Raw genomic sequence first — 17,345 nt, 5'->3', positions numbered from 1 at the left:
GTACCATCTGCTATACTAATTTACTCTTACATTTAGCAACAATTTGATATAAATATATTTATCTTCTAGATTCTTTGTAATAAACACAGAGGCTAGTAGTTGACAGCTACAATGAGAAAATCTTTTACCAAAACAACTGACCTTACATAAACAAATTAAAAAAGCAAAAATTAGAGTTAAAATTATACAAAAATTTTCAATTTTATTACTATCTTTTTATTTTATGGGGAATTTTAATGAATAAGAAAGTATAAAAATTATAAATAAAACATAACTCTACATTAAGCAAAATAACAAAACTAGAAAGAAGTTAAAGAAATTGATTAATGACATAACATTATCTACTGCTACTTGACTGCTCACATTTTTTATTTTAGATTATTAATCATCCAATATGTCATACTATTTTAACTGCGAAAAAATGATTTGGAAAGCCACTTACCATCATCTTTTCTTGTTTCAAAAGATACTCCTCCATATTAAAATATTAGATTAAAAAGCACATATGAGTTTATATGTAATTTATACATGAAGATACTGAGCTTTGATGAAAAGGCTGTTTGAGTACAGATTGGCTCCTCAAAACCACTGATTAAAGACACTCAGATGATTCAAATTAAATTTAATCTTCTCAAACATCACTTTCATCAAAAACACTACAAATAATTATCATAAGAATGGTAAAAAAAAAACTTATATACTACAGATTAAGTATTATCATGAAAAAAAGAAACATGCAAATTTCATGATGGCAACTTAGGCAAATGAAAAAAAAATTTTTGGTTAGCCTTTATTTTAGGATGCCCCTTGGATTATCGCCAAGTTGTTTTCTTTATGTTAACATAAGTAGTTGAATGATATGGAAACCCTATTCTGACGTGATTGGTTGCGTGATTACAGTGAATTTGATGGGAAAATATTTGCTGGATGTCAAGAAATACGGTGCATATTGTGTGCTTAGCATCGTAAAATGACTGCCAGTGGTACACTGGGTGTTTGGTAGTACAGAAAAATAGTGGAAGTTATGTGGTTGAGGACAGAAGAAAAGGAACTTTGTCAGACATAATTGAACGGAATTGTAAGTGTCCAGTTTGTACGAAGGAAATGCGTTTGGTCAGACGTAAAGATCGTTCAGATGGCTTTAAATGGGTTTATTGCGAGAAAGGTTCAAATGCTCACCATATAGTGTTCCATTAGAAAGGGAACATGGTTTGAAGAAAGCTTTTGGATGCTGTTATGGAATTCTGTGTGCCACAGATATGATAAGATTCATTTCTTTTTTTATGTTATTTCAATGTTTGATTTAAAATTTAGTTTGTTGAGATTACATATTCTTGTTTGACTCTAATGTAGAATTGTGTCATGTTTTGATTTTTTAAGTCAAAATAGATTGATGTGAACATGCAGAGTTTTTGCAATTGTTTGATTTTTTTTTTTTTTTAAGTGAAAATAGACTGATGTGAACATGGACACGGAGTTTGTGCAATTCTTTAACTTGTTATTTTGGTTTTCTATTGTGGCCACCTTGAAGTTGTGCTTTGCTTGCCAATCGCCAAAAATCTCTAATTTTTGCAGAGGCACCCTTAAATATATTTTTACCAAAATTTTAAAATAACCTTTATGTACACTCTCCTAAAAAAAAATACCAACTAAAACCACGATCAAGAAGTAAAATCTAATGTACATTTTTTTTAAATTCTGAACAAGAATTATTTCTTAAATGAATATGTACATTTTACTGCATTTTTCAACCCTATACTTGTTTTACGTCATCAGTTTTTGTGTCCTGCTCTTATCTGTTTAAAAAAATTTTCTGGTTTAAGTGCTCTTGTACAAGGATAGTTTGGAAGAAAGAATGCACCGGTTTATTTTCTTTAAGCACAATTATTATTTATTAATAATTAGCACCCTTATTTACCTTAAGCACAATTAAACTGGAATGAGAATATTAAAATTTATTAATTACAGCAATATATATTCAGATTATATGTTGAGTGAAAGGATATCTCTGTCAAAAGCCTCTGTGACAGAAAAGTGATTTTTATTCGAGGTAAGATATCCATTGAATATAGCTGACTGCAAACAGCATTCGTAATCAGCTGCTGTTGAAAATTATTTACCTGCTACTGTATCAGTTTTTCAATCCTTAGAACCTCAAAATATTCATGGAATGTTACTTAAGCTTAGTTGCACAATGCCCTTCATTCATCTAGAACACTTTTTACTACAGACCAATAGTTTAACAAGTAATACCCAGTGCAAAAATTTAAAACACAGGTTTTCTTTTAGTTTTTCAATCAGTTTTATGGAATATCAGTTAAATTCTGTTTTGAATTTAAACTGAAATGAAAAACAAGGTCATATCTGAAAACTAAATTGAAAAGATCTGATTAATATCAAAAAATTTTACTTACATCGTGGCTCATAGTCAAAAGCTTTAAATCAATGAACTTCTTTTCAATATAGCTTGATTTTCGAATTTGTGGTTCTCATTCCAAACTTCACTATATTTCATAAAAAATAACATTTATTAAATTTAAGAAATGCAATGTTTCAGCTTAAAATACGAGTGTACACAAGTATAAATTATTGTTTACTTTCTAATAAAATATACAGTGAAATCCAAGACAACCACCCATGGTTGCAGAAGATTTTGATATGCAAAGTCATCTAACAGAAGATACCTACCTACCAATGATCATAATAACTGCATAATAGATTACTCTATTTAAAACCTGCGTAGTCTGGAAGAGTACTAATGCAGAGCTGGTAGCATATCAGCTCATTTATGATATTTCAAAACTTTAGTCACATTTCCAATAATGATTTACAATTTTATTTGCTGTGATTTAATAAGCTTACTCTTTTGTCTTATTACAATTTAAGAGTAATTTCAGACTTTTATTTTGTGACTCATATTTTTGGACAGAATTTCATTCAATTATTGCAGGTCTCTACAATAAGGTGGGCAAAAGCCTACCCCATGCCAAATGCATCTTTTTTAATTGCTTAATTTAGTCTGTTATGAAATCACATGCAATAACATTTTCATCTCTTTCCCTGCTGCATTTTGTGACTCATATTTTTGGACAGAATTTCATTCAATTATTGCAGGTCTCTACAATAAGGTGGGCCCATGCCAAATGCATCCCTTTTAATTGCTTAATTTAGTCTGTTATGAAATCACATGCAATAACATTTTCATCTCTTTCCCTGCCGCATTTGCATGCAAATTACCAAAATCAGCAGCACAACTGTGCATCTATTATTACTACAAGAATGATTATGCTAGAGGTCAATCTAAGCTTAAAGCATGTACATCCTCTCAAGAATCAAGTTCTTTCATTTTCAACAGCTTTAAACATTAAACAATGAAATATGAATATTGTTGAGATAAAAAGACTGATCAGAAAAGGGGAACATCTCAAACCTAAATTTTGGCGCAGTATAAATTTGATGACTCAGATTTTACTCCCAATTTTGACGTATTTGAAGACACAACAAACTGGTAGTAACCCAACAAGTCTTTTTTTTTTTAAGAAAAGCAATAAAAAAATAACCTCCTACCTGAAAAATGGAAATCAACTGTCATGCAGAATTCTGTTCAACAAGCTTCATCATACACCCGAGAAAACTTCGGAAGAAATTGAGCATAGGACGCCGTTTTAAATTGTATTTTTTTTAACTCTATGAAATCTACTTTTATGGATGAGGTTCCCCTTCTATCATGATCTAGGGAACAAGAGACACCACATAACATCATATACACATACCATTTCACCTTACGCTGACTCTGCCCACGACTTTATCGGGCAGCGCTTAAAGCATTTGCCCATAACTGCTTTATAACATGTTTTTTTCTTCTTCTAATTTGATTTTATCTCTAGAAAAACTTGCATCATCATTTTCGCAAATTTAATGCTTACTTAATCTACAACTTACTTGGCCTTCTTAATACATCAGTTATTCTTACAACCATTTCCTTTTCTAAATTAGTTTGAATGTTGATTTATTTTAAGGAGTAAATCAAAAAGTAATCAATCATTTTAATACAAATCATCTGTCTCATTTTTCTATTAATTTCTTCACCACAACCCTTATGTCTACAAATTTACATACACAAACATAAATCAATAACAAATGAAAGTTGATGACTGAAACAGCATAAAATCTTTATCCTATACAGTACAAAGTCCGAAATCAGGACTCGTTGGGACTTCGGCAATTCTGGATTTGGGATTTTTCCCGATATTAGATCAGTTTAAATCTAGTGAGATGGCATGTAGAAATTATAAAATTTTAAAAATGAAATAAAGCATTTATAATCTAACGGGTATCAAAATTTACAAAACAAGAAGCTTAATATTTATTTGTTTACTTTAGTAAACATTTCTTTCAATATATGTACAAGTTGTTTTGTTTTTTTGTGCTAATACTTTCTCTTTAATTCGTAGACAGACATAATCTCCCTTTTAGTCACATTGTTGAAGTCCTGTAACTGCTGTGTCGTGAATTCCGATTAACTTTGTAGAGTTTATATTTATTTTAACTAACATTTATTTTAAGTTTAAACTATCTTTCCTGTCAAGCCTTACTTTCCCCTGGAACTGCCAATGCCAGAATATGTAAATTTGAGTAGAACGCGCAAGGATTCAAATTATCAGCGGAAGTATTCTGATTTAAATAGAAGGAAACGAGTTCGGTGTGATATTCTTACTTAGCGAGCGCGGAGGTAGTTAGCGAGAATTGAAGAACCCCGCGTTGCGGCCTATGTGCTTGGCGGGAAGTAGTGGTAATAGTTCCAGTGAGCTTCAAAGTCTGCTGAATTAGCAGCGGTATTGTAAAACACGGTGAGTTAGTTATTTTAGAGAGCCTCGTAATTAGAATCTTGTCTTTACTTTCTTTTCAGGTTATTATTTTTATTTGACTGCCAAGTTGGCACAGTCTGTAAGCGTCAAGAGGACGCAATTGTAATTTATTACGTTGAATAAAAAGGGACTTAAACCCTTCACAAGGCTCTATCTTTTATACAAGTTTTCACAGTCACCTCTTGGTTGCGTGCAAGTTGGAGGCGCGCAACGCTATAACTTGTCAATCGAAAATTTTTCGTTTTCAGTAACTTCTGTCACTATTTTCACTATAGATGGCAGAAGTTTCTGGATCTAGAATTATACTACAGATTTCACCATTCAATAATTGATTGATGATTGAGAAGCATTACCATCACCATGAAAAACTTTTATATCATCTTCATTCATTACTGCTTCTCCACATTTGTTTACAAAATTGGTCAATTGGAAAATTTCACCTTTGTTTTGCAATATCCGAAAACCTTTAAAATTCGCAGCTATCATCATCAAATTAACAAGCTGTTCCATTAAATTTTATCTTCCTTCTTTCGTGCACTGAGACAATTAAGCTTGAATTGTATTAGTTTAATTAACGCCTGTTGCAGTCTTTGTGATTCCTAAATTCTACGACCCGGTGCCGCCTTACGAGCTCTGGTGCTGGTTCTGGGTTTATGTGAATAACAAATCAGTTATTCTTAGTTAAAATAGCCCTAAATGTAATCTTTGTGTCTATGAGTATCATCAATAAAATCTATTTTTACAGGGTTCGTAGCCACAGTTTAGTTAAAAAAATAAGCACCTATAAGCACTTTTCAAGCACATTTTAAGGAAAAAATAAGCACCTGTCTAATTACATTATATACAACTGCATAACCCTAAAAGAAAAATTAGACTTGTAATTTAAAATATGAGCAATGCAATATTTATTAAGAGAATGAGCACTGAAATTTCAGTTCAAAATATAGAAAATAAATAATAAGCCATATTAATTGTATTTGTTCGGCACCTAACAATAAATACAATTTATTTTCCCACTTATATTAATATTTAAATTTAACTTAAATTAAATTCTGAACATTTTATAAATTTTCATTGCATAACAGTTTTCCCTTAACATATATTCCAAGCAAAGTAAATTAAGTAAAAAAGAGACACATTTCTGAAATCAGAAGACGGGAAATTGCTTCATGCAGTCATCCTTTAACAGTAAAAGCTTAACTAAGCCACATATTCGGAAATTGCCGAATATTCCGGATAGTAACTGGAAAAAGAGGAGTGGGGGAGATTGTAGCCGTTCTTTAGATTTCTCGGCTAAATAATTGATTTTGACATTTCGATATGTGCATCATATAGAAATAGACCAATGGAACTGAGAAATATTCTGCTTAGAAAGCATAGTAAAACTCTTTTAAGTGTTCATAAACAAATCTCGGACTGAACATCAAAATTAATTATCTCTGCAAAATACCACAAACTTTATTGCGCAATACGTGCGGCGTAATTCTTCCACATGTGATATTACGAAATCGGAATCAACAGCTGCCGGTATTCGAAGAATAAAGAACTGAATAAAGGAAAAGAAAGAGACTTACTAATCTGGGGTGTTTCTGATTCTAATTTTCATCAGACTGCGTTAAATTTCCGGAATAGAATCAATCTTCGCTTAGGCTGGGTAGACCGCAAAAACTTTTAGACCTATTCAATCCAGATTGGGCAGTGACGACAAAAAAAAAAAAAAAAAAAAAAGACCACTGTTTCAATATTAGAGATTTTGCGGAGAATGGGGAGAAACTCCCAACCTCCGTACTGTATAATGTATTGGGGGGGAAAAAACTATTTTGACTATTCGATTACTTTCCTTTTATCTAAGCCATTCCGAATATTATTCCTTAGAAAGCTAATCTGTGTAAAAACACACCCATTTTTGGAAGTTTATCTATACTTCAGCAGTTACTGCAACTATATTATAAATATTCATTCATACGCTCATAATAACCACGAATATGAACTGACCACGCGGAGCACGCACCATAGGTTATGTTAATGCAGAGAAAGGGGGGGAAGCAATTTCCGGGAGTATAATTCACCATCTGACGTTGCATATAAGGAAGAAAAGTTGTTTATTTAGTTTCGGCTCTGGTACGGGAAAAGATGCGCGTTCATTAAAAAAAAGCACTAAAAATAAAAAAATAAGGGCTTTAAAGAAAAAGAAAGCACCTATAAAGGCCTTTTTTTTTATTTTCAAATATAAGGACTATAAGCACTTGTAAGGACCGCTACGAACCCTGTTTTAGTATATGGAAAAGTTTTTGTTAAATTTTTCCTCGTCAACATTTTTTAGGGCATTTAACTTAAATCTGTAATCATCGGCAAGCATGTCAACATAAAAGGTTACTACACTCCTTTGTTGTTATTCAATTACTAACATAAAAAAATTGTTTAGGCATCGCTACATTACTCAAGTTGTCATGTGTTGATAAACATGCAGTGATGAAAGGAAAGTATAATAAATAATGATTTGCTAGGTTGATGTCAGATCAACCATGTATCTATGTGGAATGTTTCAGTTTGAGATGTGTGCCAAATAGATACGCAGCAACAGAGCCAAATTACTGATTGTACAAATTTATGCTAAAATGATCATTTCTTCAATAATAAGGTACAGTCAAAAGTCGTTAATTCGGACACCCATAATCCGGACCTCAAAGCTACAAGCGTTGCACATGCAGACCTTTACGGCTGCAAATATGCGTGTGCGCAAAATACGTTTACACATGCGCGTTTAATGTATAACAGACGGTATAAGCTAAGCTAAAATTATCTAATTCAGTTAATGTTGCAGATTGCGTTGTTCCTTAATCTTCAAATTGGATCAGACTTATTTTTTGCAGACTGTTAGAGCAATTTTATAAAAGTAAGCTTGAACTTTCAATTATGTCAAATAGAATTTCTGATATATATTTACTAATATGTAAAGGATCTACATAGCGAAAGTATGTTTCGAAGTCCATTAAACAAAAAGTGGAATTGCTGCAAAAAATGGATAAAGGCATATTTTTTATTTATCTAAACTTTAACGTTTGCTTATCTAAACTGTTTATCTTTAACGCTGCGGATCTGTCAGCACTATCCTTATCTTCAGGGCAGATGTTTTTATTTTATTTGGCTTATAATTCCTTACTAAATGTAGTATTTCATCTGGATGTACTCCATCTTTGGTATGATTTAAATCAAATTCCTCATCATTATAATTCGCTTCCGATAGTGAAGAAAGTAACACAGGTTATTGAAAACGAAAAAATTCCGATTGACAAATTAGTCTGTATTCACGACACAGCAATTATAGGACTTGAACAGCGGAACTTTGTAACTGAACAAGAAATTATGTCTGTTTATAGAATTAAAGAGAATGTATTATCACATAAAAAACGAAGCAACTTAAGCAACTTACATTGAAAGATATGTTTAATAAAGTAAACACATATTAAACTTTTTTTGTAAATTTTAATACCCATTGTTGTTCATAATTGTTCTTTATTTCATAAATTATAGTTTCATACTTTTAATTTTATAATTTCTGCATGCCATCTTACCAGATTTCAACTGATGATCTATAATGCGGAAAAATTGGTAATCCGGAATCGCCGAAGTCCCGACGAGTCTGGATTAACGACTTTTGACTGTATTTTATTTCGTGTCGAAGTGAAATCAAGAATCGGGTCTCTCCAGATGTTTTATTACGAGCAGAGGTGAGAATCAAATGTGCATGCGTAAAGCCTACTAGAAAGACATTGTTGGTGGTTTTGAGGTCTGGATTTTAGATCATTCCGGATAACAGACGTCCGGATTTTGGACTTGGTACTGTATTTCATTTTTGTGTTTTCCAAAACTATTAGCACCTTCATCCTACTATGGTATAAAGATTACTGCTAATTAGAAAGTAGAATGCTGGTATTAATTAAATATTAAATTCATATATCACAGCCCTGATGAGAAGCACATAATCAATAAGTAACCCCTACTTCTACACAATTTAAATAAATGAACATAAATCTGTTAAAGTGAAAGGTGACTGAAACAGCATAATAAGGTGTTCAGTGTATATTTCATTCTTTTGCTTTCCGAAACTATTAGCACCTTCATCCTACTAAAGTATAAAGGTGACTCTTAGTTTCAGTTTTTCTACTAAAAACTTTTCTAAAAATTAGAAAGCGGAATGCTAGTATTTTTTAAAAACTAAGTTAATGTATCACTGTTATTGGAGAAGCATATGATTAATAAAAGTGATGTATGTCTAAACAGCCTTTACATCTACACAATTTAGACAAATGAATTTAAACTGTTAAAGAGAAAGGCGACTGAAAACAGCATAAGGTGTGTTCAGTGTATGTTTTTCTTTTTTTTTCCCCTGAAATTATACGCACATTCATGGTGCAAAGATAACTTTAAATTTCAGTTTTCCTCCTGCATTCGAATCACCATTTGGCTGGCTGCATGGGTATTTTCAAGGTTTTCTCCATGAATGAGAAACACGCAAATATAAATGCTCTGTGTGTCTAAAGCACCTTTACATCTATATAATTTATATACATGTATATGAGCCAGAATGCCTTAGAAAAATCCTCCATGAAGGCATCTCTCCCTTTAGGCAGATAGCGCTCAAGTGCTTTGCCACAATCAAATAAACCAAATCTGTTACCTTTAAGATTAGAAAGTGGAACTTTGGCATTTATTAGATATTAAGTTTACTGTATCAATGAGAGGCACATGATGAATAAAAACACTTTGTGTGTCTACACAAGTTAAATTTGGATCTGTTAAAAGTGAAAGGTGACTGAAACAGCATAATATGGTGTTCAGTGTATATTCCTTTCTTTTGTTTTCCGAAACTATTAGCACCTTCATTCCAATAAGGTAGAAAGGTGACTCTTAATTTCAGTATTTCTGCTACTATCAAAATTAGAAAGTGGAATGCTAGTATTTATAAATATCAAATATTTTATAGTGCAATGAGAAGCACACAGTGAACAGACAGCCCTTACATCTACACAGTTTAGATAAATGAATATAAATCTGTTAAAGTGAAAGGTGACTGAAACAGCATAATAAGGTGTTCAGTGTATATTTCATTTTTTTTTTCTTTTTTTGGGTTTTCTGAAATTATTAGCACCTTTCATCCTACTAAGGTATAAAAGTGACTCTTAAGTGTCCAAAGCATCTTTACATCTATATAATTTATATATATTAATGTAAATCTGTTAAAAAGTCAAAAAGCATTAAAACAGCATAATAAAATATTGAACATATATTTTAATTTTTTTTTTTTGGTAAAAGATTACAATTGGGTGCCCCTTGTTTATGGCGATTCTTTTTTGTTGCCAAGATCGGCACCAGGAACGCAAAATTTCAAGATGGCCGCTACACAAAACCAAAATAAAAAGTCAAAGAATTGCACAAACTCTGTGTCCAAGTACACACTGACCTTAGAATTGCACAAACTAGGCATTGCGCACTGCTTCAAATTTGTACATGTACACATCAATTTATTCTACTATCAAAAAATCAGGAAGTTAAAACAAAGTTAAAACTATCATGGTAACCAGAAATGAGGTTTCATTGTCAAAATTAAAAAAAAAAAAATTCTACTAAATTCATGGCATTCTACTCACTTCATTCAATGTCATTCTACTAAAGTATAAAGATGACTCCTAGTTTTTCGTTTTTGGTTACTTTAAAAATTAGATTGCAATGCTAGTGTTTATAAATATCAAATTCACATATAGTGCCAGTGAGAAGCATGCAATTAATAAATAGCTCTTATGTCTACACAATTTAGATAAATGAACATAACTCTGGGTAAAATCCTAGTACACAGTATATCCTTAGTGCAATTTTGGAAATTGTCCCCAACACCAAAATGATTCATTTTATTTGCTTTATATACCATGTTAACTGCTCATCATAATGTTGCCAAATTCCTTGTATACCATATACTAGGATTAAATCAAAATCTGTTAGAGTGAAAGGTGACTGAAACAGCATAATTAGGTGTTTAGTGTATATTTCCTTTTTTTTTTTACTTTTTGAAACTATTAGCACCTTCATCCTACTCAGGTAAAAAGGTGACTCTTAGTTTCAGTTTTCCTGTCATCTTCAAAAATAAAATATTTATTAAAAATTAAGGTATTAAGAATATTGAGAACTTAATACATTTGATTTCAAAATCAGGCAAGAATAATCAGAGAGTTGTAGAATTCTATTCAGAAGCAATTGTAAAACTGCTAATTATAATTTATATTATCTCAACCAACAGAAACTAAGGCAAATCACAACAGTGAAAATTAAAAAGGAAGGGACCAAGAGAGACCAATTATCTGATTATATAAACAAACTAAAAAAAAAAATTCTATGATCAGCATAATAAACATGTTAAAAATTTTGCTAAAGAAAAGAATTGATATTATAGTTAACATTTGCACTATTTTTGGGAAAATTTGTTACCGCAGAGAAATGTAAACATTGCCAACTTTGGCAACAATAGTTCAAACCTGGTAACCTAGCGGAATCATCCTATCCACTTGTTTGAAGGTTGCAACCATTTCTCTTGTGTTCATTTTGTTGAATTATCACTGTCGTTGCTCGCATTTGGAGATTTAGGGTTTTCATCCGCAGAGAACCTGTTGGCGCTTCGGGAAAGAACCCGTTGCATTTTTACTCGCCAAGCTCGCGGCTCATCAAAGATGAGCCAAAGAATATAGACTTTCTTTGGATGAGCCGAGCCATAAGCGTGATATTTTGTAAATGTGGTTTTTAGTGTATGTAAATTCAAGTTAGCAGACAATGTAGTAAAAATTCACAGATAATAAGTATAGATGTAAAACTAACAGGTTAAACATGATAAACGAAAATAAATTTGTATTAAATTCAAGTTAGCACAGAAAACAATGTATTAAACATAACGGGATTTAAAAATTCATGGTTGATCTTTACATTATGGTAACTTGGCGTTTTTTTGGCGACCAACTCTCCTACAGCAACCCTCTATTTTTTTTTTCCCGCCGCCATTTTGTCTTCACGAAGTAAAGACATGTTTCTTTTCTTTTTATCTACTGAACACTTCTTTCAACAATCTACTAGCCGAATTACACTTATGCTAGAAATTTTATCAAACAAAACTGCTTAGTCATGACAATATTCACAGCAAAATTGGGAAAAAGTGCACAATACCATACTCCTTACGCGTTTTTCAAAATAACACATACACATAAACCATGTACACGCCGACTTATTTTTACTTAAAAAAACATCCCAGAATTGCACAAAAATGGCATTGCGCACACTCTTCACTATATCCATGTACACTGCTTTTTTCTCATAAATTAGAAAAATTTCACGAAAGTGCATGACAATTTTCTCAATCTTTAAACCCGGTAAAAAGAACATATATGAAATTACCTGATCACGAAAAAGTATTTACCCTTTCCAAATATGAACATTTCCACATATAAAATAAATAAAATATCCAAAAACTTTTACCTCTAAATCATCTATTATATTATAAACGTCACCAACGAATTCATACCGCAACCATTACAAATACTTAGTGTCAAATATTTAAATTATTTCCATGCACGTTTACGTCAACTAAAACGTATACCAAATTCCTACAAACATAAAATTCACAAAATAACTATCATTTAATTAAAATATCACTAAACCATGTACACATCGACTTATTTTTACTTAAGAAAACATCCCAGAATTGCACAAAAATGGCATTGCGCACACTCTTCACTATATCCATGTAAACTGCTTTTTTCTCATAAATTAGAAAAATTTCACGAAAACACATGACAATTTTCTCAATCTTTAAACCCGGTAAAAAGAACATATATGAAATTACCTGATCGCGAAAAAGTATTTACCCTTTCCAAATATGAACATTTCCACATATAAAATAAATAAAATATCCAAAAACTTTTACCTCTAAATCATCTATTATATTATAAACGTCACCAACGAATTCATACCGCAACCATTACAAATACTTAGTGTCAGATATTTAAATTATTTCCATGCACGTTTACTTCAACTAAAACATATACCAATCTCCTACAAACATAAAATTCACAAAAAAAAAAAAAAAAAAAAAAAACTGAAATGTTTCAGATTTTAAATTACGTACAAAGGGACGTTTTTTAACATTTTGTGTGTTACCTTTCTTTATTAAATATCATGTTCCTCGCACTTAAACCATAAGATCCAGTGCAACAGCAATATCGCAAAATAGTTTTAAAACGAGCATATCTTTAGAATTTCCGATACAGAGACTCACGCGCTGGAGATAAAAATGTTTTTTCTGCACAACGTTGCCATTGCTCGCTTTGAAATCCTTGAGTTTGTTAATCAAAAATTCGTCAAAGTTTTAAAAAATAGGAAATCGATCATAAAACAAATTTCAAATTTGGTCTTCCACATGCTCATATTCGTTGGAGGATTACGTTATTCAAAATTCGATGACTCTATGTACCGTTGTTTTATCACAATACGAGAAATATACATACATTTATGCAGATTTTTCATTATTTAATTTCTTCAAATATAATGCAGGACTCTAACATTTTGTGGCAACAGTTTGAAAAGTGAACCGACATTTATGAGTCCGACGCAAAATGCCAAAACGAAACTAATAGTCCTTCGGGATTCAAATCCCTTTGGACTAATAACTATTATTTAATTAAAATATAATTAAATTCAAAAACACTACTTAAAATATAAATGAGCACATACATTAAATTAATAAAAATTACCTTACAATCCTAATTACTTTAAACTAAATCATTGCTAATAACAATTTTCCCAATACCAAATTCCTTTACTTCCACCTTACATTTAGAACAATGCATAAAAATAATATCCTCAAGTAATTAAAAATACTAACTTACCTAATCTTCTTCAGACTTGATTACGTGTCCGATAAACTTTTCTTCTTTCTGTTTCAGGATCTTTAAAATCATACTTATATTTCACAGCAAGGTACCAGGTAAAATAAATAACTTAATAAAACATCTTTATTTCTATCTCGCACAACCTTAAAGAAACATTTATTACTACCCTTTTCAATACCACTAAATACCCATTTCGAATTCACTTTAGTTACGGCCATGGGATCCAAAAATTCACGAACACTGTTTCACACAACACAGAATAAAGCCAAATACAAAATTTCCAGATTTTTTCCCGATTTCCCCCCTTTTCCGATTAAAGAACCGTAATTCGTCCATTAATATCACATGACATATCCCATGATCTCTCATTTCCCTCACACAAAATAATGCGTAATCGGAACTGAGTACTGCTCACATTATTACCAAAGTCCCAGGTAGTAACCTTTATCGCCTCCAAAATGTCGCCAAACTACCAGTTACCATATCGTAAAGATCAACCAAAACCTCCTTCCCAAGAATACAACAAAAAATCATATGCACTTGAAAGCCTCCGTTCGGTTTAATCCTAGTATCCGGTGCACACGGGATTTAGCTACTTTATTATGAGCAGTAAAAACGAGACATGAGTAGTCAACGGGTCATTCAAGATACATAGTATAGTGTAGTATATACATACACACATACTAGTATATATAGACGTCCTTTGGATAAATTTTGGTGTTGGTGATAATTTTCAAAATCGCGCCAAGGCTGCACCGTATACTAGGATTTTCAATTCGTATACCGTATAATCAATTCGTTTATATATAGCCTTAATGACGCATTAATCTCGAAATTAAATAAACGTATTTTTCTCTTGTTTAATATTATTTTTTCTGAATTTTTTAACGAATAGATAGACATATTTTCGTAGATAGATGCCGGTTCTCGGTTCGGGATGAAAGGAAGAAAATACGGCGGGGAGGGGTGAGATTACTATGAATTAAGACTTGTAACAATTAAAGAAAAATTGGTTGATCTTTACAATATGGTAACTGGTAGTTTGGTGACATTTTGGAGGCGATAAAGGTTACTACCTGGGACTTTGGTAATAATGTGAGCAGTATTCAGTTCCGATTACGCATTATTTTGTGTGAGGGAAATGAGAGATCATGGGATATGTCATGTGATATTAATGAACGAATTACGGTTCTTTAATCGGGGAAAAAATCTGGAAATTTTGTATTTGGCTTTATTCGGTGTTGTGTGAAACAGTGTTGGTTAATTTTTGGATCCCATGGCCGTAACTAAATTCGAAATGGGTATTTAGTGGTATTGAAAAGGGTAGTAATAAATGTTTGTTTAAGGTTGTGCGAGATAGAAATAAAGATGTTTTATTAAGTTATTTATTTTACCTGGTACCTTGCTGTGAAATATAAGTATGATTTTAAAGATCCTGAAACAGAAAGAAGAAAAGTTTATCGGACACGTAATCAAGATTCTGAAGATTAGGTAAGTTAGTATTTTTAATTATTTGAGGATATTATTTTTATGCATTGTTCTAAATGTAAGGTGGAAAGGAATTTGGTATTATTGGAAAAATTGTTATTAGCAATGATTTAGTTTAAAGTAATTAGGATTGTAAGGTAATTTTTATTAATTTAATGTGGTGTAGTGTGGTGTATTTAATTATGGCAAAGCACACTAGGGCTATCTGCCTAAGAGGAGGGATGCCTCTCGTGGAGGACTTTCTAAGGGAAACTGGCTCGTATACACGTTACACATGGGGAAAACCACGAAAACACCCATGCAGCCAGCCCGTTCGCGGGATTCGAACCTCGGACCGAACTACCAGTGTTCAGCGACTTTACCGCTCGGCCGCTGGTGGGCCTATTAATTTAATGTATGTGCTCATTTATATTTTAAGTAGTGTTTTTGAATTTAATTATATTTTAATGAAATGATAGTTATTTTGTGAATTTTATGTTTGTAGGAATTTGGTATACGTTTTAGTTGACGTAAACGTGCATGGAAATAATTTAAATATTTGACACTAAGTATTTGTAATGGTTGCGGTATGAATTCGTTGGTGACGTTTATAATATAATAGATGATTTAGAGGTAAAAGTTTTTGGATATTTTATTTATTTTATATGTGGAAATGTTCATATTTGGAAAGGGTAAATACTTTTTCGTGATCAGGTAATTTCATATATGTTCTTTTTACCGGGTTTAAAGATTGAGAAAATTGTCATGCACTTTCGTGAAATTTTTCTAATTTATGAGAAAAAAGCAGTGTACATGGATATAGTGAAGAGTGTGCGCAATGCCATTTTTGTGCAATTCTGGGATGTTATTTTAAGTAAAAATAAGTCGGCGTGTACATGGTTTATGTGTATGTGTTATTTTGAAAAACGCGTAAGGAGTATGGTATTGTGCACTTTTTCCCAATTTTGCTGTGAATATTGTCATGACTAAGCAGTTTTGTTTGATAAAATTTCTAGCATAAGTGTAATTCGGCTAGTAGATTGTTGGAAGAAGTGTTCAGTAGATAAAAAGAAAAGAAACATGTCTTTACTTCGTGAAGACAAAATGGCGGCGGGGAAAAAAAAATAGAGGGTTGCTGTAGGAGAGTTGGTTGCCAAATTTTCGCCAAAAAATCGCCAAGTTACCATAATGTAAAGATCAACCGAAAAATTCAACAATTTCGAAACCCACGTGATAGGCTTAGATATGCAAGTAATTTAAGAAAATAGATTTAAAAAAAAGTTTAAATTGATATTTTTTTTTAAAAAGAATACCTGCTACTACGGATATTTTCACAAAATAATTATTTGAGTGCTAAATAAATATTAAGACGCTTAAATAAAAGGATTGAGAATGATTGATAATGCAGCATTATATTAGTGGAAATTAAAATTACACTCATAAATCGCTTTCTTTGCAAATACAATGAAGAAATCTCTTGTCAACTGAACAGAAACTAAAATAATAATTAAATAATTAAAAACTTACATGAACTATGCAACTGAATAATATCACCTTACCAATCTTCGAAAATCGACGATATGAAAAGGCTAAACGTTCTTTGATTCATTCAAAAGCACGCGAAAAGAGTGTTGCCATACAAGATATATGGAAAAGGTAACTATTTGAAATTATTTGAAACTATTTTAGCGCCAGATGATAGCATAGTTGGGTTTGTTTTTTTTTGTTAATTATGGCAAAGCACTCGAAGGTATATAACGAACCTATATAACCCGAGGGTAAGGCCAAAGAACGTCTATGTACGTAACAATACATATTCTTTAGTAAGGCTCTTCTTCGAGGCCTATCTGCCCAGGGGAAGGCCCACGGGTGTCCCGCTGGAGATATTTTGTTATCCCACATTTGGACTTGAAGAATTTTGAGAAATTTTGATTTCAAGAAAAATTGCCTTGTCAGTTTTTGTCGTAAAAAAAACTTTTTTCTCTTATTCTTTATATTTAAAACATTTTATTGACATGCCTGATATTTGAGATAACATTTTCTAAAATCACGATTTTTTTTCAAAAATTTCACTTTTTCT

At 31.7% G+C, this 17,345-nt stretch overlaps 1 long non-coding RNA gene across 1 annotated transcript in view; it reads right to left on the bottom strand.

Annotated features, from left to right (window-relative positions):
• The window catches only part of LOC118189257 (uncharacterized), a 35,474-nt gene extending 18,529 nt beyond the window's left edge, over positions 1–16,945 (bottom strand). Inside the window, exons 1-2 of the long non-coding RNA XR_004758231.2 lie at positions 16,793–16,945; positions 2,415–2,504 (exon numbers count right to left, since the gene is read on the bottom strand). This is a non-coding gene — a long non-coding RNA (uncharacterized LOC118189257). The remainder of the gene's footprint in view (positions 1–2,414; positions 2,505–16,792) is intronic.
• Positions 16,946–17,345: the final 400 nt, after the last annotated feature.

Source organism: Stegodyphus dumicola, chromosome 3, assembly GCF_044657685.1.
Source record: "Stegodyphus dumicola isolate Sdum_Otavi_A_Nest chromosome 3, ASM4465768v1".
Lineage (NCBI taxonomy): Eukaryota > Metazoa > Arthropoda > Arachnida > Araneae > Eresidae > Stegodyphus > Stegodyphus dumicola.
The sequence above is the reverse complement of the archived record's forward strand: the minus strand, read 5'-3'. Positions and strand labels throughout refer to the sequence as shown.